Source organism: Mirounga leonina, unplaced genomic scaffold (assembly GCF_011800145.1).
Source record: "Mirounga leonina isolate KUSES-001 unplaced genomic scaffold, KU_Mleo_1.0 Mir_127, whole genome shotgun sequence".
Classification (NCBI taxonomy): Eukaryota; Metazoa; Chordata; class Mammalia; order Carnivora; family Phocidae; genus Mirounga; species Mirounga leonina.
In genome coordinates, this window is record NW_023270316.1 from 70,899,638 (window position 1) to 70,923,487 (window position 23,850).

Here is a 23,850-nt window from a genome sequence, read left to right on the forward strand (position 1 = left end):
TAGGCTCTTCAACATTTAGAAGTCAGGTAGAAAAAGAAAAACCCAGGAGGGCAGGATTCTGGATACAGTGCCTGGCACACGCTATGTGATCCAGGTAATTCCAATTAACTAGGATCTCCCACTCTTAACGTATATCACAGCAATTCTAACATCACACTTGTCTATCATTTCCCTTTCTCTCTTTCTCGTCCTGCCTCTCCTTATCTTTTCTTCTGCCTTATTGCCTTCTTCTGTTATGTGTTAAGCCCATCGGGGCACCCAGGCACCCCTACCATGCTTGAGCATTGCTTACCTGCCTACAACTCTGGGTGACACTGGTTGATAAGCCTGTGAACTAGTCAATATATATCCTTCTTTTTGTCTATCTAGTTGGTTTCAAAATACGTTACGCTTGTTCCTATTGAAACTTGCCCGCATTATGAACTATTTCTTTAGTCAGTTAATGGTATTTTGACTTCTATTCCTACCCTGTTACTAATGCCTCGCAACCCGGTGTCATCTGTGATTTCAAAATACGTTACGCTTGTTCCTATTGAAACTTGCCCGCATTATGAACTATTTCTTTAGTCAGTTAATGGTATTTTGACTTCTATTCCTACCTTGTTACTAATGCCTCACAACCCGGTGTCATCTGTGATTTATTTAGAAGTTCTGAGTTACATCACTGGGGTAAAGATAGAGATGCTCAGCACTGGCTCCTGCTCTGACATGAGTGAGATCATGCGGGAACCTTCCAGGCTGAGGCTGAGTCATTGATAAGCCACCTTTTGGGGGATATTATTCAGGTCTTGGTGCCTGCACCTAAGAAATAAGAGTCTTCTTTCTTTCTATTTCCGTGGTAAAAAAAGTCACTGGCAGTGGAATCTGAGGTCATACTCCAGCACAGAGAGATTATATCTCTTGCTCGTTCCTTATCTACCTGCCTATCTATTCATCAAAGAAAATTAAATTGGTCTGCCAAGATTTGATCTTCACATACCATTGAGGTGAGTGCAAATTGATTGTGTTATTGCTGGACTCATTCTCTCCCTGTGGAGCGGACTTGTGCTATGGCTTGCTTGGGAGCTGCGGGGGGTGGGGCTAGGGAAATCAGAGACCTAACGAGACTCTAGGCCGTACTTAGCACGAGGCAGTATGCCAGGTGCTTTACAAGGATTCGCTTGCTTATTATTCTCAACAGCTCAGAGAGGTTGCTATGATAATTCCTGTTTTCCAGGCAAGGAAACTGAGGCTCAGGAGGTAAGAGTGTCTCGTACAAGGCCACACAGCTGGCTGGCGGCAGAGGTGGAACTTGAACTTCAAGTCATTCATGTGGACTCCCAGCAGTTATAAATGTGTGAAACCCTGGACAGTATTGCAATCTGGGAAAGATTTTGAAAAACTCCTAAAGCTTTAAATGTCGTCTGGATACAAATGATTTCAAAATTTATATCTCTGCCCTCTGAGACCCAGTCCCCATCTCCAGCTGCCTCTTGGACATTTCCACTTGGACATCATGCCAAAAATATGTAGTTCCGCGTGTAAACTCAAACAATCATCTTCCCTCGGGGACCCAGGACCCCCACCCCTCCCATCGCTGTCCTGTGCTTCTCAGTGGCACGACATTCTTTCAATCTTCTCAAAATCTGAGTTCTGTTAAGACCCTCCCCGGAGATTCTTTTTTTTTTTTTAAAGATTTTATTTATTTATTTGACAAAGAGAGAGAGTTAGTGAGAGCAGGAACACAAGCGGGGGAGTGGGAGAGGGAGAAGCAGGCTTCCCGCCGAGCAGGGAGCCCGATGCAGGGCCCGATGCAGGGCCCGATGCAGGGCTCGATGCAGGGCTCGATGCAGGGCTCGATGCAGGGCTCGATCCCAGGACCCTGGGATCATGACCTGAGCCGAAGGCAGACGCTTACCTACTGAGCCACCCAGGCGCCCCGCCTCCCCAGAGATTCTTGCTCAAGAATAGTTCTTGCCTCATCTCCCATTTTCTAGAGTCACCACCTTTAGCCTGTGTTGCCTGGGGCGTTGATTATTGCAACAGCTAAATACGTCTTTCACCAGCCACCACAGTTTAGACACTGCTTACTCAAGTCAGTTCCTTAAATGTATGGCCCTCAATTTTGTCTGCACATTGGAATTACCCGGGAATGTAAAAAGTACTCTCTAAAGTTTGGGGTCTCACCTTTCCGGCATTACAAGGTTATTCATATCTCTGACACCAGTGATGCTGTCCTAAGGCTCTGGGGGTCAGACGCAGTCTCCAGGAATTAAGGAGGGGTGAATCTAGCCCTACTCCTGTCTTTTTGGGCTGGACGAAGGTTTGACTGCCAAAAATAGTGAAATTCAGCATCCTGACACCCCCGCATTTCCCCAGAATTTCCTCTGAAGGGATCTGCTCTGATTTCCAGCGACTTACTCAGGTTAATGATGCTTCTATGACATCTTTGACTCTCTCACTAAAGGGCCACACTTCAGACTTGCCAGTTTCACAGTTTACATATTTTCTGACCAGCTTTCTCAAAATTCTCTTGCAGAGGACAGTTGTTTGGCAAATCTGATTAATTAATGCAGAATATAATGGTCTAATGCAGTGGTTCTAAACTTATGTTCCATATAACATGAGTACTATAAGGTGCCGTACAAAAAAAGAGAATCCCAAGGCCAAAAAATTTTAGCAAATCTCTTAAGATGCACTTTAGCGTGTTAAAGTCTCTGAGAAGGCCTGCATTAAACACTTCTGTTTAATTTAGTTTATTTGATTACTAAGTTTTCTAAACTTATTTGACTACTGTACTGTTTTATTTTCAAGCACCTATTCCAACAAAACTAAAATGCCAGTATCTTGAAGTCACGTTATGATTTCAGAGATATTAAAGCAAGAGAAAAATGGTCAAGGATGATGATAAGATACATTGATTGTAACAAACATCCCAATTTCTTGGAGACATTAAAACATGAAGGAATGTGCATCTTAGTCTTAATTAAATCCAGTAACCTCTTGTGAGACTAGGATTTTGTGCAACACCCAGTGGGGGATCACAGGGCAAGATAGCTGTGTTTTTTTTTGTTTGTTTGTTTTTTAAAGATTTTATTTATTTGACAGAGAGAGAGAGACAGAGAGAGAGGGAACACAAGCAGGGGAAGCGGGAGAGGGAGAAGCAGACTTCCCGCAGAGCAGGGAGCCCGATGCGGGGCTCGATCCCGGGACTCCAGGATCTTGACCTGAGCCGAAGGCAGTCGCTTAACCAACTGAGCCACCCAGGCGCCCCAAGATAGCTGTGTTTTAACAGGGATGTTCTGGATGCTCTCCGCTGGTAGGAAATGAGCAATGTGGTGGAAAGGAGACGAGATGGGATATCCAGGAGCTGCCACTGGTCTCTGGAAGGGAAGGGACAATGTCCTCATTGCCAGCAGACTAGGCTCTGACTGGTCGAGGAATATGTTGACACAGTACTGTAGAGAAGGACAGACACCAGGAGAAGGGAAAAGTGCTCATTCCACCGGGCTTTCAAATGCTGAGGAAAAGCCTCTGGCCTGCCTGATGAGAGGTATCATGGAAGAGCAAAAGATTGATGTATTTTGTAATTAGGTGGCAGGGCATGTGTTGAACGTCAGCTGTGTCCTATTCTGGCTCTGTGAGCTCGTCTGAGTTTCTTAACCTACCTGAACTTCGGTATCTGAAGACATAAGTAGAGTTACCATAATAATAACAACAACTGTCAGATAGATTATATTTGGGCTGCATGTAACAGCTGATTCAGATGGTCTAACCATGTAAGGCTTTCTTTTTTCACACTTCTTGGGAATTCTTAGAAGTAGGTATTGTAGGGAGGGGTAGTGACATCAGGAGGGTAACTTCTTTGTTCCCGCTGTGTGATCCTCAGTGTGAAGCGTTTGTCTTCACCTTGGTCTCCTTGTGGTCACAAGATGGCTGCTCTTGAACTCTGCATTCCAGGCAGGAAGGCAAAGGAGAGAAAGGAAGAAAAAGAAGCCCCAAAAGCTTTCCCAGAGATCCCTAGCCAGCTTGCAGCTAGAACCCGTTGATGAGCCTCATTCCACATGGTCACTCTTAGCTCTGAGAGAGTCTGAGTAGGCAAGTGTTAGCGGGCCCTTTGCCACCGGGATCAAAATTGGGATTCTGTCAGAGAGAAAGAAGGCAAATGTGGATACTGAGTGAGTACCTAGGTATTCAGTGCTGCGAGGGCTGTGAATGAGATAACACACGGGAATGTGCCCAGCTCTGTGCCTGGCTCAGAGTAAGCATGTAACAGTTGTCTTGTTTCCACACTTCCCAATGCGGATAATGGCTGATCTCTTCCCCTTCTTCGGTGGGAAAATATGTTGTAACTTGTGGTCGTACCACCAGGTGGCATGGAACCAGGCAGGAGGGAGCCAGAAATCTGGCTATGAAAGCTTTGGCCCAACACACACAGCAGAGAAGAATGGACAGGACATCTTGTGACAGGAAGTCCAGGTGGACATGGGTAGACGCCAACTTGTACCTGGACTGCTCCGCAGTCATCTGTACGATATTCTACTTTGGTTGGCGAAAATCTGTGTTTGGGTTAAAGTCCTTGCCTGATTCTCCCTGCTGATGGGTCTCCCAGGGGGAACACTGCACAAGTCACTTGTACCACTTAACGACACCTCTTTTATTGTTATTTTCGTGTGTTTACAACACCCAGGAGGCTATGAACTCCTTTAGGACAAGGCTTGCACCTTGTTTATCTTTGCGGTGTTGCCAGGCCTAATCCTTCCGATGGTTCAGCACCTTTGGGAGCCTGCCAGGTCAACTGTCAAGTGTGGCGTGGGCCTGGGGTACAGATAAGGCAGCAGCCAGCCAGGTAAGCAACACCTGCCTGTAGGCACTCGCATTTAAATAACAACCAAGCAAACACTGGGAAACAAAGGATCTCAGTAAGGATCAGGCAATGGCTGCTAGCGCTAGCAACTCAAACACACGCACACACACGCACACGCACACACACGCACACACACGCACACACACGCACACACACAATTTATCTTGTGCCTCCTGATAAAGTACATACACTCAGGAAGAATTTTTGTCAAAAAAGCAAACCCAAATCTGATCAAGCTTCTGGCTCTAAATACCAATTTACAGGAAAGAAGGAGTTAGGGGAACATGTGAGATGTTACCACAGGAATGCTATCAGTGAGATCCAGACTGTGGGAAACCACAGCGGACAAAAGGACCCGGTTCTTTCAACAAATCGATTGTAGGGAAAAGAAAACACGTGGAGGGCAAACCTATACATTAAAAGAGACTTAAACACTAGCTTTACCAGTTGCAATATATGCTTTATTTGGTTCCTTATTCAAGCAAACTATAAAAAAATATTTGAGACAATGAGAGAAATTCGGACTGACTTGATTTGGGAATCATTGTTTTAGGTGTGATAATGATATCATGGTTCTGTTTTTGCAAGGGTCCTTATCTTTTAGAGATGCATACTGAAATATTTTTAGAGATAAAATGATACCAGAGATGTGCTTGAGGATAACACAGTATGTGTGGAGGGGAGTGGATGGGGTAGAGGGTAAGACTCACCAAGGACAGATGGCTATGGAAGCCGGGTGACAGGTGCAGAGAAGGTCCTTGAATAATCTCTGATTTTTGCTTATATTTAAAATGTTCATAATAATACAAGAAGGGGAAATCGTGGGCCAGCCAAACCTAACCCATGGCAGACAGAGAAGGCTTTACCACGGAGCTGCTGAAGTTCAAGCATCAGGACTTCTCACTACATAGGCCTCTTCCAGGAGAATTTGGTATTCATGATTTTTCTTCAAAAGGTCTTCCAGACTGTAAAAGTTTCAGGCATCACCAAAATTGGATCTACCCCTAATAGCAGGCAGCCAGCTGACTCCCACGTTATGCATTGATAGTAAGTGTTCACCAATATGATTTTTAAAAAACACTTTTTTAAGATTTATTTATTTGAAAGAGAGAGAGAGAGAACACACAGAAGGAGAGGGAGAAACAGACTCCACGCTGAGCAGGGAGCCCGATGTGGGGCTCAATCCCAAGACCCTGAGATCATGACCTGAGCCAAAGGCAGACGCTTAACCGACTGAGCCATCCGGGTGCCCCCTACAAACAGTTTATAATGAAGATTTTTCAGTAGGCACAATGTATAAGGAACCTCATGGACCCTTCTCCCAGTTCAGGTTATGAATGTTTTGCTACATGTGCTTCATATTTTCCTTTCTCTTTCCTCCTCCTCTTTCCCCTCCTCTTCCTCCTCCTTCTTTTTTACCCTTAAGTAGTTCTATATGTTTCTCCATTTTCTTTATAACCACAATACCTTTATTAGATTCAATAAAATTAACAATAATTCTTCAACATTATCTAAGAGACAACCAATTTCCCCCAACTGTTTCAGAATGACTGGTTCTTAAGCAAAGGTCTCTAATCAATGCCAGAAAGTGGAAATGACAGCCATTAATGAATTATGTGCCCTTTCGTGTTTAATGTTAAAGCCCGCGCCATCACAGGTGGTACTGTATGAAAATATTGGCTGAGCCTGCCCTTTTTGTAAAATGTAGTTGTGCTTGTAAAGTTAAAATCATTGTATTTGGGGCGCCTGGGTGGCTCAGGTCATGACTTCGGGATCCTGGGATTGAGCCCCGTGTCGGGAATCTCTGCTCAGCGGGGAGCCTGCTTCTCCCTCTGCCGCTGGCCCCTGCTGGTGTTCTCTCTCTCTCTCACCCTGTCTCTCAAATAAAAAAAAAAAAATAAATAAATAAATAAATAAATAATCTTAAAAAAATCACTGTATTTAATGATGGCCACTGAGGGTGAGTAAACAAGATATCAGAAGAGCTTATTTAAAACATAAATAAAACAGAGGTGCCTGGGTGGCTCAGTCGGTTGGATGTCCAACTCTTGATTTTGCCTCAGGTTATGATGTTGGGGTCATGGGATCGAGCCTTGCCTTGGACTCTGCCCTCAGTGGGAATCAGCCTGGGATTCTCTATCTTCCCCTCCTTCTGCCCCTCCCCCTCAACTCGCTCTCTAAGTAAGTAAATAAATAGATAAGTAAATTCTGTGTATTTGCTATCTGTTCCTTGTTTCTACAGACAATAGCTAGCATTCTGCCTTTAGCTGTGACCTTTATTTTTTGCCTTGCCACTCTAATTATTTCATGTACGCTTTGGATCCTATTGTTATGGACCAAACTGTCTCTCCAAATTCATATTTTAAAGTCCTAAACCCAAACGTGACTGTATGTGGAAATGGGGCCTTGGAGGTAATTAAGGTTAAAAGAGGTCACAAAGGTGGATCCCTAACTCCCAACAGACACCAACCCTGCTGGCACCTTGATCTTCAATGTCTTGGCCTCCAGAACTGTGAGGAAAATAAATTTCTATTATATAAGCCTTCCAGTTGGTGTTTTTTTGATATGATAGCCCGAGCAGACTAATACACTATGTAGACTATACTATGTAGAATAGAACACATATTCTACACAGTATACTAAACATACTGCATTTTAATAGTTTCCTAGGCATAACAAGGTCAAGGACCAACAGATTACATGCGGGTGCATGTGTTTGCGCACGCACGGACACACACACACACACACACCCTCAGATAAAGGGCAATGAGGAGGAGGGAGGGGAAATACTCATCAAATGTGAAATGAGTGGGTCTCCAGGGACCTTATTAAGAGCCCTGCTTCTGTGGCGTACAGAGATAAAGTATATCTTGGAAATTATCTAGGAGTGAATTGACTTGTACTGGAGGTTGTATTAGAAGGGGAAGGACATGAAGAGTCAATGTCAATTTTGGATGGTATGTGTCTATTTTAAGCGGAGGGAATAAATGAATGGGTAACATCGAATGATATATTAAGTGTGGAAGGAATCTCAGGAAATCATCTGGTCCAATGGTGGAAGATGAGAGTGAATGCTGATGAAGAAGAGGGTCACTGAGTTCACAGTAGAGAAGGGGACTGTTCCCCACAGTGGGTGAAATGCTAGCCCTTCAGAGAAAGCTATAAGGGAAAGTCATGATTTGGGAGGTGGAGGGAATTCACGTCACAATACTAGTGGGTGTGGGGAGCACTCCTATGACTCCGATCATTTCCAAAGATGAGTTCAGTGAAGAAGTGAGTGGAATGTAGGAGGAGGTGACACGTGGGCTGTGAGGGTTGGAATTAAAGAAGTGAAGAGTCTTCCTGAATTCTTTGGTTAGGATAATGACTTTACTCCCCAAATGGGGAGCAACAGGTATAAACCTGGCAAGTTGGAAACAAGGGCACCTGCCTCTGACCCTCTCTGCCTTCTGGCTGGAGATTTAAGGGTTCTCCAACTGCGTGCAGTGAGGAGGGACACTTGTCTGTCCTGAAGCAAACCTTTCAGAAATAAACTGGCCTCCTCTGACCCAGTTTCAGAAACCGCGGAGGAAACATGCGCTCCTCAGGGCTTCTGTGGGAGCAGTGAGCCAGTCACCCTTTGACACTAGAGAAGCGGGAGAGGCTCTTGCCCTTGGGTAATGCTAGTGATTCTGGCAGCTGAGGCTGAGTGTGATTCTCTTCTTTGTGATACAGAATCTGAGAAGTTTTAGCGTGTGGGTTCCTAGAATGGATTATCTTTTCCCAACTGGTGCTAGCAAAATAACTTTTTTTTTAAATACAGGCACTTCTTTTTTTTTTTAAGATTTTATTTATTTATTTGACAGAGAGAGAGAGAGAGAGAGCACAAGCAGGGGGAGTGGGAGGCAGAGGAAGAGGGAGAAGCAGGCCCCCCGCTGAGCAGGGAGCCCGTTGTGGGACTCGATCTCAGGACCCAGAGATCATGACCTGAGCCGAAGGCAGACGCTTAACCAGCTGAGCCACCCAGGCGCCCTGCAAAATAACTTTCTAAAAAGTATCAGAAAATACTTTCCCCAAAACCCCTAACTTTAGAAATTAACACCATATTAAGGAACTTCTTAATTTCTTGAATTTTCCTTTTTAAAAATCTTCTGGGGTGCCTGGGTGGCTCAGTTGGTTAAGCAACTGCCTTCGGCTCAGGTCATGATCCTGGAGTCCCAGGATCGAGTCCCGCATCGGGCTCCCTGCTCGGCAGGGAGCCTGCTTCTCCCTCTGACCCTCCCCCCTCTCATGTGCTCTCTCTCTCATTCTCTCTGTCTCAAATAAATAAATAAATCTTAAAAAAAAAACTTCTGATTTTAGAATTGATTCCCCTTGTTTACAAGTTAAGTTGTTCTTCCTTCCTTCCTTTCTTTTTCTTTCTTTCTTTCCTTCTTTCTTTCTTCTTTCCTTCCTTCCTTCCTTCCTTCCTTTCCTTCCTTCCTTCCTTCCTTCCTTCCTTCCTTCCTTCCTTCCTTCCTTTCTTTTCTTTTCTTTTCTTTTCTTTCTTTCTTTCTTTCTTTCTTTCTTTCTTTCTTTCTCTTTTTCTTTCTTTCTTTTCCTTCTTTCTTTCCTTCCTTCTTTCTTTCTTTCTTCCTTCCTTTCTTTCTTTCTTTCTTTCTTTCTTTCTTTCTTTCTTTCTTTCTTTCTTTCTTTCTTCTTTCTTTCTTTCTTTCTTTCTTTCTTTCTTTCTTTCTTTCTTTCTTTCTTTCAGAAGGAGAGAGGGCAGGTAGGGGCAGAGGGAGAGAGAGTCCTAAGAACCCTAACTCGGGGCTCAATCTCACAACCTTGAGATCATGACCTGAGCCCAAATCAAGAGTCAGATGCTTAACTGACTGAGCCACACAGGTGGCCCACCTTTCTTTTTTCTTTTCTTTTCTTTCTTTCTTTCTTTCTTTTTTTTTTTTTTTACAAATGAGCCTTTGGAAGAGTGTGGAGGGAGAATTTTTGCTACTGTTGTTCAAGAAGTTCAGATGCGACGGTCAAGAATTGTGAAGGGTCCAACATTTTACCTATGTCACACTTAAAAGTTAGCCCTCTTTGGTTTCACGGTTACTGGTGAAGACATGAGTCTGCTGGGTCAGAGGAGGCCAGTTTATTCCTCACAGCCATAGCAGTAGACAGACAATCAATACTTCTTTTTCATTTTCCAGAGAGCAATGCAAAGAGTGCTGGATTATACAGTGAGTTGCATTTCAAGAGAGGAATCCTGAGTTTAGGAAACCCAAATCATATATAAAGGGCAGTACACATATGTGCCCTTTGCCTCAGAGGTAGACAGTTATCTCTATCTTCCAAGGATGTTAGCGAACCTGCAAGTCGCTCCAGAAGGAGACACTGTCTCTTTTTATCAAGGCTGGTTATATATGATATATAAACATCCTTCAAAAAAAAAAAAAACCAAAATAAAGGGCAATTTTTCTGCACTAGATGTGCAGAAATTTGAAAAATCTACGGAGAACCGTATCCCTACAGTAATATGTCCTTATAAGCTTAAATTCTTCATAAATGGAGTTAGAATGAGTACAGTGATACTGTACCTTATTTTTATTTTTACCCCCAAATTGTCTAGCCAATTCCCCTCCCCTACCACCTTTTTAAAGTAATGTTGAAGAGTTTTCTTAATATCTTGCCATCAGTGATGTCCTTGGACCAGAGAAACTTCTTAAACAGTGTAGAATTCTCCGTGCACCATTGTGTCTGCTTTAATTGTTTTTAACCTTGGTATCTCAGAGTCTCTCGGGCTTAAAAATCTCTTTTTCATCCCTCTGTCCAGATGACTGCCTGACAGCACCTTTTCCCTACTCACCGAATTCAGTGCTGTCCTCTCTTTCTGTTCCCAAGCTTTTCAATTCTGGCCATCCTGAGTTTCACCTCATTGGGTTTTGCCTACAAGATATATACAGAGAAGGCAAAACGACTCCACTTCTGAATGGCATGGCCATTTTCTCATCACATAAAGCTAGGAGGAATCTGAAAAGCTATCTAACCCCTACCTGCTCATTTTACAGATGTTGGTGAATGTGTGTGTGTGTGTAGGGGGGGGTGTTCTGTGGTCAAATGACTACAGGAAGTACCAAGTTAAAAAAAGTCAAACAGGTGCAACCACTTTAGAGAACTATTTGGCAGTTTTTATAAAGTTAAATATGTCTGCCCTCTGGCCCAACAATTCCTCTCTTAAGTATTTACCTGAGAAAAATGAAAACATATGTCTACAAAAGGACTTGCACAAGAACGTTCATACCTGTCTTATTCATGGAATAAGTAAGTCGGGGGTGGGATGAGGGTGTGAGTAAAGTGGGGTAGCCCTGGAGAATTCTGGGAAACAACACAAATGTCCATCAAAAGGAGAACAGGTAAACAAATGAGATGTGTATACACACACACACACACACACAATGGAATACAGCTCAGCAATTAAAAAATAATGAATGAACTACTGATATACACAACAGCATCGATGAAACTAAAAAATCTCATACTGAGCAAAAGAAGTCAGACAGCAGCCCCCCACCCCCCACTGGCAAATCCATACATGATTCAGTTTTTTTTATGTCTAAGATGTAGCAAAACCAGACTATAGTGATGAGAAGTCAGACACTAGTTGTTGCTGGACAGGGGATTTGCAGGAATGGGGAATTTTCCTGGGGTGTTGGAAATGTTTTATATATCTTGCTTTGGGTGGTGGTAGATTGAATATTCAACTCTCAATACTCATTGAACTGAACACTTAATGGACTGTGCATGTGTTAATTATACCTCAATTGAATCTTTTAAAAAGTTAAGCATATTTCTTTACTATGGGACTTTTCAGAGGTGTTAATCAAGCAAATATACATGGTACATCTTTAAGAAGGAGACAGGGTAGAGAGTGTTTCTTTAAACATATTTGAAGATGGGCCGCTCTTTGAAGGAACGGCAGGGAATAGAAGATGTTTTAGAGGATGTTTTGGCTTGCACATTGACCTTAGTGCATTTCATTGTGCTGTTTCCTGTTCCTTATTTCCTTCCTTCTGCTTGACATAGGGATGGACTGCTCATGCCAATCCATCTGGCAGGATGGTGAGCCACCTGCTGTGGCCCAATTCTCCTGCCTTCGCATTGTCAGCTCGGGTCCCCCAGTTGGCACCCTTGTCCATCCCAGGCCGTTGGATCACCCCAGCCCATTGCCTTCAGTGGCAAGAGACCCAGCTGAACAGGGCGGAGCATGGCTATCTGATGTGTCTGCAAGACTTTTTGCCTCAATCAGTCCCATAGATCATTTCTTCAGCCATGTATGCATCCATTCACTAGTTTACAACCTCCATTTATGTGAGCGTGTCTACGCGTCCGTCACTGTGTAATTCCCAGGAGACATCAAACTGAGTAAAGCACACTTCCTGCTTGAAGGGGGAGAGAGCCACATGCACACAACTTTTAAACAATGCAAAACTGCAGCGTTAGAGTTGGTGCTGAAGGTCTTGCTTTTATCTTATTCCTTCCCCTGCTGATGTGCGGATTCCTTTTTCCTTCCATGGGTCCACCAAAGGCAAAAATAGCAATACCAAGCACCGAACACCGAAGGAGAATGATCACTTTGACCCAAGGGCTATCTGTTATAACAGAGACAGTCTACATGTCCACAAAGTGGTAGAATGGTGCAGAGTCTCCAGGACCTGCTGGGGATTTGCTCTACTTCGGTGAGTGCAGCAGCTAGGAAGGAAACTCAGAAGCTAGTGCTCCAATGATGGGGTGACATATAGATATCTAAGCCCTGCTCCTGATGCGTTCAATGGGTTTTTTCTTATTTGTGAGGAGGGCTTTATAGTTTTTGTAGAACAAGAGGGCCATCACACAAAATGACTCCTCACTTCTTACTCATTGTTCAGCTCAAGCATGTCATGTATTCTTTGCTTGAACTGGTAGTGGGGCAGGTGAAGAGGGTAAATTCAGGGATTGGCTGCACTCAAGGGCAGCAGAAACAGCCTGATATCGGCCACGGCCATGGCTCTAGTGATTGCACTCGCAAGCAGGCATCCAAGAGAGATGGTGAAGCTTCATGTGTTTTTCAAAGACTAGAAATTTCTTAGGGACCAGCATCTCTATTTGTCTACTTAAAAAAAATAATATGCAGCAATACTGACTTTGTACATACGTCTGGAGTGTTCTATGCATTTTCGTATATGTAGAGATTCATGTAACCACCATCACAATCAGCATAGACATCTTTAACACCCCAGCATTCTCCAGTGCTACCCCACTTTACTCACACCCTCATCCCACCCCCGACTCCTAACAACTTGTGATGTGTTCTTCATCACCATAGCTCTATCTTTCTGCATGAGATAAAGGAAATTGTTACAATACATAACTTTTTGAGTCTTGCTCCTTTCATGCAGGGTAATTTTGTCTGAAGATTTTTTTTAAGTAATCTCTACACCCCATGTGGGGCTCGAACTCATAAACCTGAGATCAAGAGTAGCACTCTCTACTGACTGAGCTTTAAAATAAGTATTACTAGGGCGCCTGGGTGGCTCAGTTGGTTAAGCGACTGCCTTCGGCTCAGGTCATGATCCTGGAGTCCCGGGATCGAGTCCCACGTCGAGCTCCCTGCTCAGCAGGGAGTCTGCCTCTCTCTCTGACCCTCCCGCTCTCATGCTCTCTATCTCATTCTCTCTCTCAAATAAATAAATAAATAAAATCTTTAAAAAAAAATAAGTATTACTAAATTTAAAATGGTTCCAAACTGAATCCATAAATGGCAACATAAATTTAAAAATAGTCTTACAGTAAATAAATATAATATTACATATCATGGACATTTTGAATATTATGTTATAAGATACTGGATCTTGTTTAAATCCGTAGAGAATGTTGATTTTTTTTTTTTTTAAGCAGACAATTGGCAGAATTGTGCTTAGGCTGCAAGTTCTGTCCAGATTTCTGTGGGCTGTGGTTCCAATGTCGGTTCCATTTGCAAAGTCTTTGCAGTGCTATTTAGATTTCTCCTGAATGCTCACCATCTCATGGTTGGTCTGGGGTCCAGATGGTGATGTATCTGTTAACTCAGTTCTCAAACTCTTTTGTATGTTGTTTGTGATCAAATTTAAGCAAGCATAGATTGGGGTGAGACCCAAATTAGCAAAGAACTTCATGGGTTTGTTTTCCCAACCTCCTTTCTCTCCCTGATCTCTCTGGTATTTTCCAATTTTTCCTGGGTGTTCTCCTTTTTGTTCATCCATCCAGAAGGCTAGGGTTTTATTTACCCTGCTCTTCTGTGCAATTCTTGTGACTCTGTCCATGCCCTGGGCCAAGTGGTAAGTACACACAGAGAAGAAAAAACATGGTCTTGGGGCCATCCCTCCTTTAATTGGAGAGGAAGAGTCCCCTTCCTTGGCGTTTTCTATGCTGTGGAACTTCCATGCTGCTGCTGTCACCGCTGGAAAACCTCTTGCTCACATCTTGAGCCTGAACTAGTAGGTTCTGCTAGAGCTCCGTTCACACTGGTGCTCACTTCTGGGTTTCAGGCTGCTTTGAGTCCTGTGCAGGGATCACCAAAAGGAAAGACGGGTAAACCCACAGGCAATTTAAAGGTTCTTTGAATTCTTGTTTTCTTCCCCAATTGACCTGCCACTTTTTACTTTTTAAAAAGTTCTCAAATAGCAGCTCTGTGCGTTGCCCCCAGCTCTTATAGCTGTATTCAATGGGAGAAACAGGGTGGAGTGTGATTCCATCTCACCCTGAAATAGAACCTGCACATTGACTTTGGCTGAGCCATTTCTCCAATATCCTTTGGGCTCAGGACTGGGGACACTTCCCTAGTTACAAAGGTAGAATGGATATGTCATTATCGGCATTTATGCTGGCAATTGCCAAATGTGTGAATTTGTATGTCTGTGTGTATACGGTGCTATTTAAGTGCTGAAAAAAGGTGGCCGGCTATTATAGACAATACAAAAGGGGCCAAATCCTTGTCCTAGACTCAAGTGGAGGTCACCGTGCTCTTATTCCTAGCCACTGCTGATGGGAGCACAGTCCTCTTCCCTGTTCAGCAATTATGGTACTGCGGGTAACAGTTGGTCTGCAGCTCTATTCCTAAAGGCCTTTGGGCACATCGAATATTCTAGATGTGTTGCCGTCAGCTCTAAATCTCTTTGCAGGTCCCTTTGAAATTTTCTTTTCTTCTCTTTTCCTTTTATCCATTTCTTCCACCAGTCCTTTTATGGAGTAATATGACTTTTGGAAAGAGTGATTGGAGGCAAACTACGGAAGGGGACAGTGGTGTGTTTATATGAAGAAATGAGGTTCTTACATGTTGCGTGTGTTGTGATCTAGGCTGGGGCAGTCTTTGGTGGGGAAAAAAAAAGCTGCAGTGCAGAAAAGTCTTAACTAATAAAGATATAGTTGTTCTTGCCAATGTCACCCAAGGGATAAACAGCTTGCCCGCCATAAAATCTCATTAGTCCTGCCAGGTGAATGAAGAAATGTAAAGATTTGTGGCCCTGGTCTAACTAAGCCATTATCCCAAGAATGTCAGCTATGCGTTATGGGTCTATTCGAGGATTTCAATTTACCTGTAGTAGGTTTGCTTTCTTTTCTTCTACTGGAGAAAAACATTCGTTCGGTTTTATTGTTTTGGATTTATTTTCAAGGAACTGAAACTGTCATAGCACTCCCTCCAAAAAAGTGAAAATACCAACCACTTGCCTCTTGCCCCCCAACACACACAGTTGTAAAGGAGATTTCTGCTTATGGAGTGACAGGGGTCAGCTTGGTGGGTGCACAAGTTGAGGCATTTGTGAATCTATCTGTGGTTGAAAAACACGCTGAGAATCTAAGAAAAACTCAGAGTCTCTGAAAAAGACATTGCAAGTATTGTAATATTTCCCTTTTTTATATAGGTGGTGAGTCTAAGAAACATTCTCTCAATGAATGTTCACTAAATACCTCTGAGTGTATAGGAAATGTAGTGTAAGGCATCCACCAAGATCCTCGCTCTCTCAGAGCTTGTGAGGACAAGCTAGCACTTGGGTGGCCATGTCTGAGCCTTCCCTCAGTCACCAGGTCAGAAAGTTTAGGTCAGTCTTCAGCTGCATGGGTTCCTTATTTCCCACATTCAACTGGTTGCCAAGTCCTCTTGATCCTATTTCCAAAATGCTTCTCAAATTTCCTTTGTTTTCTTTGTCCCACTGTTGCCGTGCTTTACCAGGCTATTACTGTAATTGCCTGGACTACAGCAATTTCCTCCCAACCAAGCTCCAGTCAAGTCACATATCTGGTCCCATGTCTCCCCTATTCAGAGTTCCTTCACGGTTCTTCATTATGTCCCCGAATAAAGCCTAACCTAACTCCTCAGCACATTATCCTGGTCCCAGCGTCGGCCCCGGCTTCTTCCTCTTTAATGTCTGTCTGCTCCTGGACCACTGGTATTAGTTCCTCTCTGGGAAGGCCATTATATTTTCCCACCCCTATGACTTTGTTCCTGCCATTCTTTTTTTATTTATTATTATTTTTTTAAGATTTTATTTATTGATTTGAGAGAGAGAATGAGAGAGAGAGAAAGCACATGAGGGGGGGAGGGTCAGAGGGAGAAGCAGGGTCCCCGCCGAGCAGGGAGCCCGATGCGGGACTCGATCCCGGGACTCCAGGATCATGACCTGAGCCGAAAGCAGTTGCTCAACCAACTGAGCCACCCAGGCACCCTGTTCCTGCTGTTCTTCTGTTCATAATTTTTCTCTTCTTTTCCTTCCTAGTAACATCAGATTTGTCCTTCAATGCCCAGCTTGGATGTAGTCTCTTCAGTGTGGCTAGTCACTGGTTATAGCTGCCATTTCTATGCTTCTGTGGAAACTTGTTTAGATATAATTCATTCACGCACTCATTCATTAATTTGATTATTCATACGATGTATCCATTAAATAATACTTTGTTACGGGGCCATAAGCCAGCTGCCGAGAATGCAAAGGTAAGACATCATTCCTGTCCTTACGGGACGTAGTCCAATGGAGAGTTGAATTTGAGTATAAACATATGCAACGAGAGAAAATATAATGGCTATAATGGATTTGTGTACAAAGGGGTGTATGTGTGCGTGTGCGGGTGCATGTGTGTGTGCGTGTGCGTGTGCATGTGTGTGTGTGTGTGTGTGTAGTCCAGGGCAAAAAGCCCCTAATCTGCCTGGGGGTTTCTGAAAGAGCTTCCAGAGCGCAAAACATTTGCTCTGAGACTCAATGGGGGTAGGGTTTGCCCAGTAGACAAGTGGCAGGTGGGAATTTCGGGTAAAAGAAAGGCACAAGCGAAGGCACTGAACTGTGACAGAGCAAGGCACCCGTGGGGCAGGAGAGCCCTCATTAACAGAGCGCACGCGGGGAGAGGTGGCCGCGGGTTCGGTGGAAAATGGGCTGCACGTAAGCTAGCATGCCTGACAACCACAGATACCAAAGCGGAGACTGCAGGACTCCTGCACTGGGTGGGAGGTGAGAGCATGTGCCGTGATGAGATTCCAGGAGCAAAGCGTTTCAGGAAGATGTGTGCTTTTTAAGATGCAGATAAGAATGCTAATTTACGGTAAAGTCTGTTTCAACCATTTTTAATTTGAAGCATACTCTCGCTCCCCCGGTGATTGCAGTGTTAGTAAGAGAGCGAGGTATATGTTTCTCAGTGCTTGGACAAGTATATAATTAGGTCTTCCCACTCACTTTCTCTTCTTCCTTCTCTTCCTGGAAATTGCCAGAAGATAGTACTTAAAGTATGTAAGTGTTGTTGAATGTTGACTGGAAATAGTAAGTTCTAAAATTTATTTATTTATTTATTTATTTATTTATTTTAAGATTTTATTTATTTGCGAGAGAGACAATGAGAGACAGAGAGCATGAGGGGGAGGAGGGTCAGAGGGAGAAGCAGACTCCCCGCCGAGCAGGGAGCCCGATGCGGGACTCGATCCCGGGACTCCAGGATCATGACCTGAGCCGAAGGCAGTCGCTTAACCAACTGAGCCACCCAGGCGCCCCAGTAAGTTCTAAAATTTAAAAATAATTAGAAGAATATTATGTCTCATATATGTAGAGAGATACATAACTATAAAACATATATCTATAACGTCCCTATATATTTTTATGTAACTATAAAAATATACCTATGAAACAACTACATTTATTTTATATTTAGACACATGGCTCTTCATTATGTTTCTGCTTCCCACCTGCTGTGTGGACCATGGCTTACACACACACACACACACACACACAGCTTTTCCTTTCCTGCTATAACACATGATTGCTGGATCTGGACCCCACCCGCACTGATTCGAAGGTGTTAGGTGGGGCTTGAGCGTCTGTTCTTCTAGTCAGTTGTAACACAAGCCTCCAGGTGATGCTGACGCTGCCCATCAGGAGACCACCCCGAGTGGGGCTGCTCTATGTGTCACTATCTCCATCATTAAATTCAACACGGAAAACACTAATCCACACGTTACTTGCTGAGTTGAAAGGCATTTTCAAGCGATTATTGAGACTAATCATCGCTTTCAACTACCATCCAGGGCACAACGGTGTCTCCTCCAATGAGGCGTTAAGCAAAAGCAGATGACTGCAATTTCATGTCCTGATACTCACAGAAATAAGAAGTTGGATGTTCCGGTTTTACATTTTGTTAATTTTACATAAGAAATGATCCCATAATACAATATGAGATAATTTATCCTACACATAACAAATGACACACCCTTCTAAACCAACAGCAAATGCTGTGGGACTAAAGTAACTGGTCAGTTAAGCTTTTTTTACTTGACCTTCAATCTGTAATTGTCACTGTTCTATATGTTCAATAAGCCTGTTCTTTTTTTTTCTTTTCAACTTTATCAAGGAATCATTTAGGTATAGTAAACTTCATTTAAAAAGCATACTATTCTAACCTTTTAAACTATGTACTAATTTACTAATGACTTATTAATTTAAAATTCTTTATTACTGCAAATAAAAAATAGTTGAAAAAGCCCTACACAATTGGGAATACTCTATGACCTTTGGAGGGAGTGAGAAACGAATATGATTTTATCTTACTGCGTGGAATCTACTGGACACAAGATAGAAAGGCAAGAGGGAGCAAATGGGAATTAGGATGAGACAGTCCACCAGGACATCGAAATAGCTTCCTGGAAGCCTGTGGGGACTCTGTCCTCTAGCACCTAAGAAAGGGGGAAGGAGGAAGCACCAGAGACCAGACACCTTCGGTACCTCAGGAATGCATCGGGTGCTCCTGAATTGGGCCCGATGTGCTCAGACAACAGAGGATTGGTCTAGGGAGCATTTTGGCTATGAGAATGGAGTGACGGGGACAAATCTTTGTCATGCCTTTCCTGCCTGTCACTTCCTGTTCCCAATGTCCCCACCTTGGTCCAGGACCTCATCACCGCATACCTAGATTATTACTAAAAGCCATCCAACTTCTCTCCTTTCTTCTGGTCTCTCCCCACATGAAGCTCTTTCTTGTAACTGTGTTGGTGCCACTCACCAACCAACCACACCTCAGGGACTCTCAGGGCGAAGTGAAACGTGTCAGCCTGGCATTAGAAGCCCTCAACCACGTCGCCTGGACCTGCTGGAGGAGCTTTGGTCATCTAGCTCATCTAATTTCAAACACAAATCACCTGTTCCCGATGAAGGGTTCTGTTTACTTGCCAGTACCTTCCCAGCTCCCCTTCCTGCTGGAACATTCCTTCATTTTCCTTACCTTCATTTCATGGTCTATGTGCAGTTCTCTATCAACTTTATGGACGCAGCGAAGACCTGATTTCCTCAGGTTCTGTAGCTTTTGTGGTCCGAGCTACTTACTTTATACATAATCGTGAAGCTTTGGATTTGTAATTAGTGCTTCGTGAGCGTATATTCTCTCACTAAACTAGTTGAGCTCAGGGTTGCCTGGGTAGCTCAGTCGGTTAAGCATCTGCCTTCAGCTCAGGTCATGATCCCAGGGTTGTGGGATTGAGCCCTGTATCAGGCTCCTTGCTCAGCGGGGAGCCTGCTTCTCCCTCTGCCTGCCACTCCCCCTGCTTGTGCTCTCTCTCTCTCTGACAAATAAATAAAAATTAAAAAAAAAATCTTTAAAAAAAAACAACTTTTAATAACAAAATAATAATAATAATAATAAATAATAATAATAAACTAGTTGAGGTCAGAGACCACATGGTAGAAAGCGTCCTGGGTGTAGGATTGCAATATAATAAAAAACAATACCCTAAGTGTGTAACTTGATAGCTTGTTGATACTTTTCACATAAATAAACCCACCAATCTGAAAAACAATCCTTTTTAGACCATATGTCTTTTTTATTTTTAAAATATGCTAAATATTTTTCTAGGCACAAAGGGAAATGCCATGGGCAGTGATAATAACAGCGAATATTTTTGGGGTTCTTACTGTGTGTCAGGCACCGTGGGTCTGGCTGGTACTAGGGTTATCCCCATGATCCGGCCGAGGAAAGCAAGACACAAGGAGGTGAAGTCAGAGCCAAGGTCAGACAGCTTGGCTCAGGCAGCTGGGTCTGATGCCCAAGAACTTACCCACAGCACAGACTACGTATCATTCATATAAGGAGCATGTGAGATGTAGGCCGTGTTGAGGAATAAGTAGCAGAATTGTAATTAAAGGCCAGAGAAAAAGATCTTGAAGACCATGTCAAGCTTTATGCCTGACAGATGGTGAGATGTAACCTATCTTCTGTATAAGGAAGGTGTTGTAGTCTAACGAACTCGGGAGAGACAGAGTTCATTATCTGCAGAGCCTATTTTTAGATGCTGTTTCTTATGTTATTATAAGGAAAATAGAAAGTCTCCAGTATGATTATGATAGGTATGACCTTAATCATTACTTTTTAAGATCCTTACCCAAAGTTTGTGCATTTGGCTGAGTTTTTCATTAAAAATCTCCTTTTTTGGACTTAGCAAATGCTTAGTCTTTTCCACTTCAATAGTTGGAAATTCTCCCTGGGGGTTCCTAAGCTCTTTAAATATTTTTAGGTTGCCAGCTTTCTTCTGTTGGCTCTCCAGGAAGCCAATTTGGTTCAGAAGCCCCTGAGAGTAGCCCAGCTCCATCTTTTGCACACCCATTGCATCACAATAAAATGCCGCCTAATTACTGCCTTTGTGGGGTCCCAGAGGCTGAGTATTTGTCTCCAGGCTATGCTGTGGACTATAAACTCTTCTCAGATGAAAGATAAACCTCTTCATTATTTAAATCTCCAGGTCTTGTAACAAGAGTTTACTCCCACCAAATTGTTTCCAGTCTTGGGAGCGGGCTGATCAAATGAGACAACGTAATTCATCCCGAGATAATTTCTAATGGGACCAGTGTAAGGGAATGTCCCTTTCTACTGGTGCCCAGATCTAAAGAGGGATCCCGAAAAATCAAATCCTTTTATTTATTTTGTTTCCTCATTTCTGGTATGAGGAGTTCAGAGGTGAATAGTGGAGGAAGTGGTACTTTGTTTCCTATGAAGATGCAAAGTCAAAGGTCTAATTATAGTTACACCCTGGATTTTTGCTGGATATTTTCTTCCAATAATGACTTCTTTAAGAAATTTGAGCCAATAGCTAAACCTATGTTTTTACTGGAAACCAAGTACTTTTAATAGACATGAAATATATCACACTGGGGAAGGTAATTTATGCTTATTTGGTTAACCCTAAAATGAAACAAATGGAGCACTATTTGCAAGGGCACCACTGGAATTAAATGGAAGATTCTTTCCTGATCATCAGTGGGAAAAATTATAGGATTGGCCACTTGTAGATTTCGTGCTTCTGAGTTTTTTGTTTTGTTTTGTTTTATAAAGGTATTCAATTTTGTAATCCCAATGACGTAGGAACTTACTGCGGAGTTTCGGAGAAGCAGATCTCAGCAGAGAAACAGCGACGAGAAATAGGGCTCTGTGCTTCTCCGGCTTCTCCTCCATGCTCACCTTCTTTTCCATCATACACATACTGCCCGTGTGGAGGTCGGCCACGGATGTGATGGAAGGACTTTAGGATCTTCGTGGTTCAAGGTCCAACGCCTGGACCTCTTTCCCAAGCGACCTCAGACATACTGTGCTTATGCACCTGCCAGTTCTGGAACAAACCTGTAGTCCCTACAGTGGTGGTTCCCAATCTTAGCTGCACGTTAGAACCACTTGGGGAAGATCAAAAACTACGGATGCCCGGGCCCTTCCCCATCTCCCCCCACCCCTGCTAAAATTTTAATTGGTCACAGTGGGGTCTAGGCCCCTGTGTATTTAAAGTACTTTATCCAGGTGATGCTCACCTCCCACCCCGGCCTGCTGTAGAGATGGCAGCAACCGGGTGTCACAAAGGCAATAATATGCTGCAGAATTATTGAATGACTGCAGCGGAAGGCACTGCCAAAGTAAAAAGATGATAACGAGTGTGACTCTCATTATTTTGCTGAAAAAGATTGCTAAGATCAGAATCTGTGTATCACCATCCCGGTTACAGAGCACTTTCACGCACAGCCCAGGGTTCTGTCCCCATGAGCACCCGGTGAAGCAGATCGGGAAGGTATTACTATGCGCATATTTTATAGGTGAGAAAATGTAGCTCAGAAGGGCTGAATGACAGGCCCAAGAGGACACAGCTGCGTCGTTAGCAGCCTCGGGTTAGAATCCAGGTTTCTGATTGCTGTTCCCTTGCAATAAGTCAGTAGTATTATAAATTAGGATCCCATACAATTCTAGTTACTTACTGTGTGACACACAAGCAATCACTTAACTTTTCAGGATCCTCATCCATAAAATGGGGATAATACTCCTACTTACCTTATGGGGCTGCTCTGGGGTCAGATGACATAAGGCTTCTTATAGATGATAAAACTCAGTATCAAGATAAGCTGTTGCTATTATTATGAACTAGAGGGAGAAAGCAATAGCTTGAGAGAGGTCAGGTTATTTCTAATGCTGTTTTCTAGCAGTTGGGATTTTAAATTAACACCAAAGTGTAAGTTGTTGCCTTGTTAATATTTTATTCTTTCCAATATGGTCTGCATATATTTTTGGCCTGGTTTACTCTTGAATTTACCAGCCAGGACCGCAGCATTGACCTGAGAAGACTGGGTTTCCCAGGATCAAAGAAGTGTCTGAGAGTGAGCCACTGAATCCATTTTGAATTCACACTTCCCTTCTTGCTGAACTCCTGAATTTTCTGGCTCATGATGGCATCTGCAGCAGCTGCTGCGTGTGTTCTTAACGACTCTTGAAGTCTGTAACATGTCATATTACCTCATTTTGGCTCCCTGGGCCTGTTTTGGAAGGCCCTGAATGAGTCATGTGGGGTACTTGATCAAAAATCACTTGAACACCTCTGTCCATTTGCTCTACACTGGGCCTCACTTTGGAGAGTAGACCCAGGCTAGGAGAGAGACATCTGAGGGATGTCTGAGGTTTCTCCCATCAGAGATGAAATAAGGAATCAGTTAAGAGAAGGGATGTGAGAAATGAGTTTTTTCAATCCCATTTAACATCATTCCGTCCACTGTCAGTGAGACACCTGATGGTACTTAGTTGTAGTTATAAAGACACTCCTTATTTATGAAAATTGGTCATTTATACCTTTTTAAGAATTTATCACTGTCAACTTCTGCTTTTTTTTCATGATTCTCTCTAGCACAACGCTCTACATACAATAGATTTTCAGTAAATATTGTCAGGAACTTCTTTTCTACGACATTCATTCATTTATTTATTCATATAAGAAACATTTATTAGGTCTTGACTTTATGTCAGGCACTCTGTAAGGGCTGAGGATACACAACCTTAGTCAGAGTCCCCATCCTCAGGGGGACTGATTTAGGAGAGAAGCAGAGATGTAAGCAGATGACTGGAATCAGCAGGAGTGCTATGATGGGGGAGACACAGAATTCTATGGGGCTCAAGGAAAGGGACTGGGGCCAGGGAATGGGTTCCAGAGGGAAAGTCTGAGCAGATTCTTGAAAAGCAAGGAGGAGCTGGTAAGATGAGAA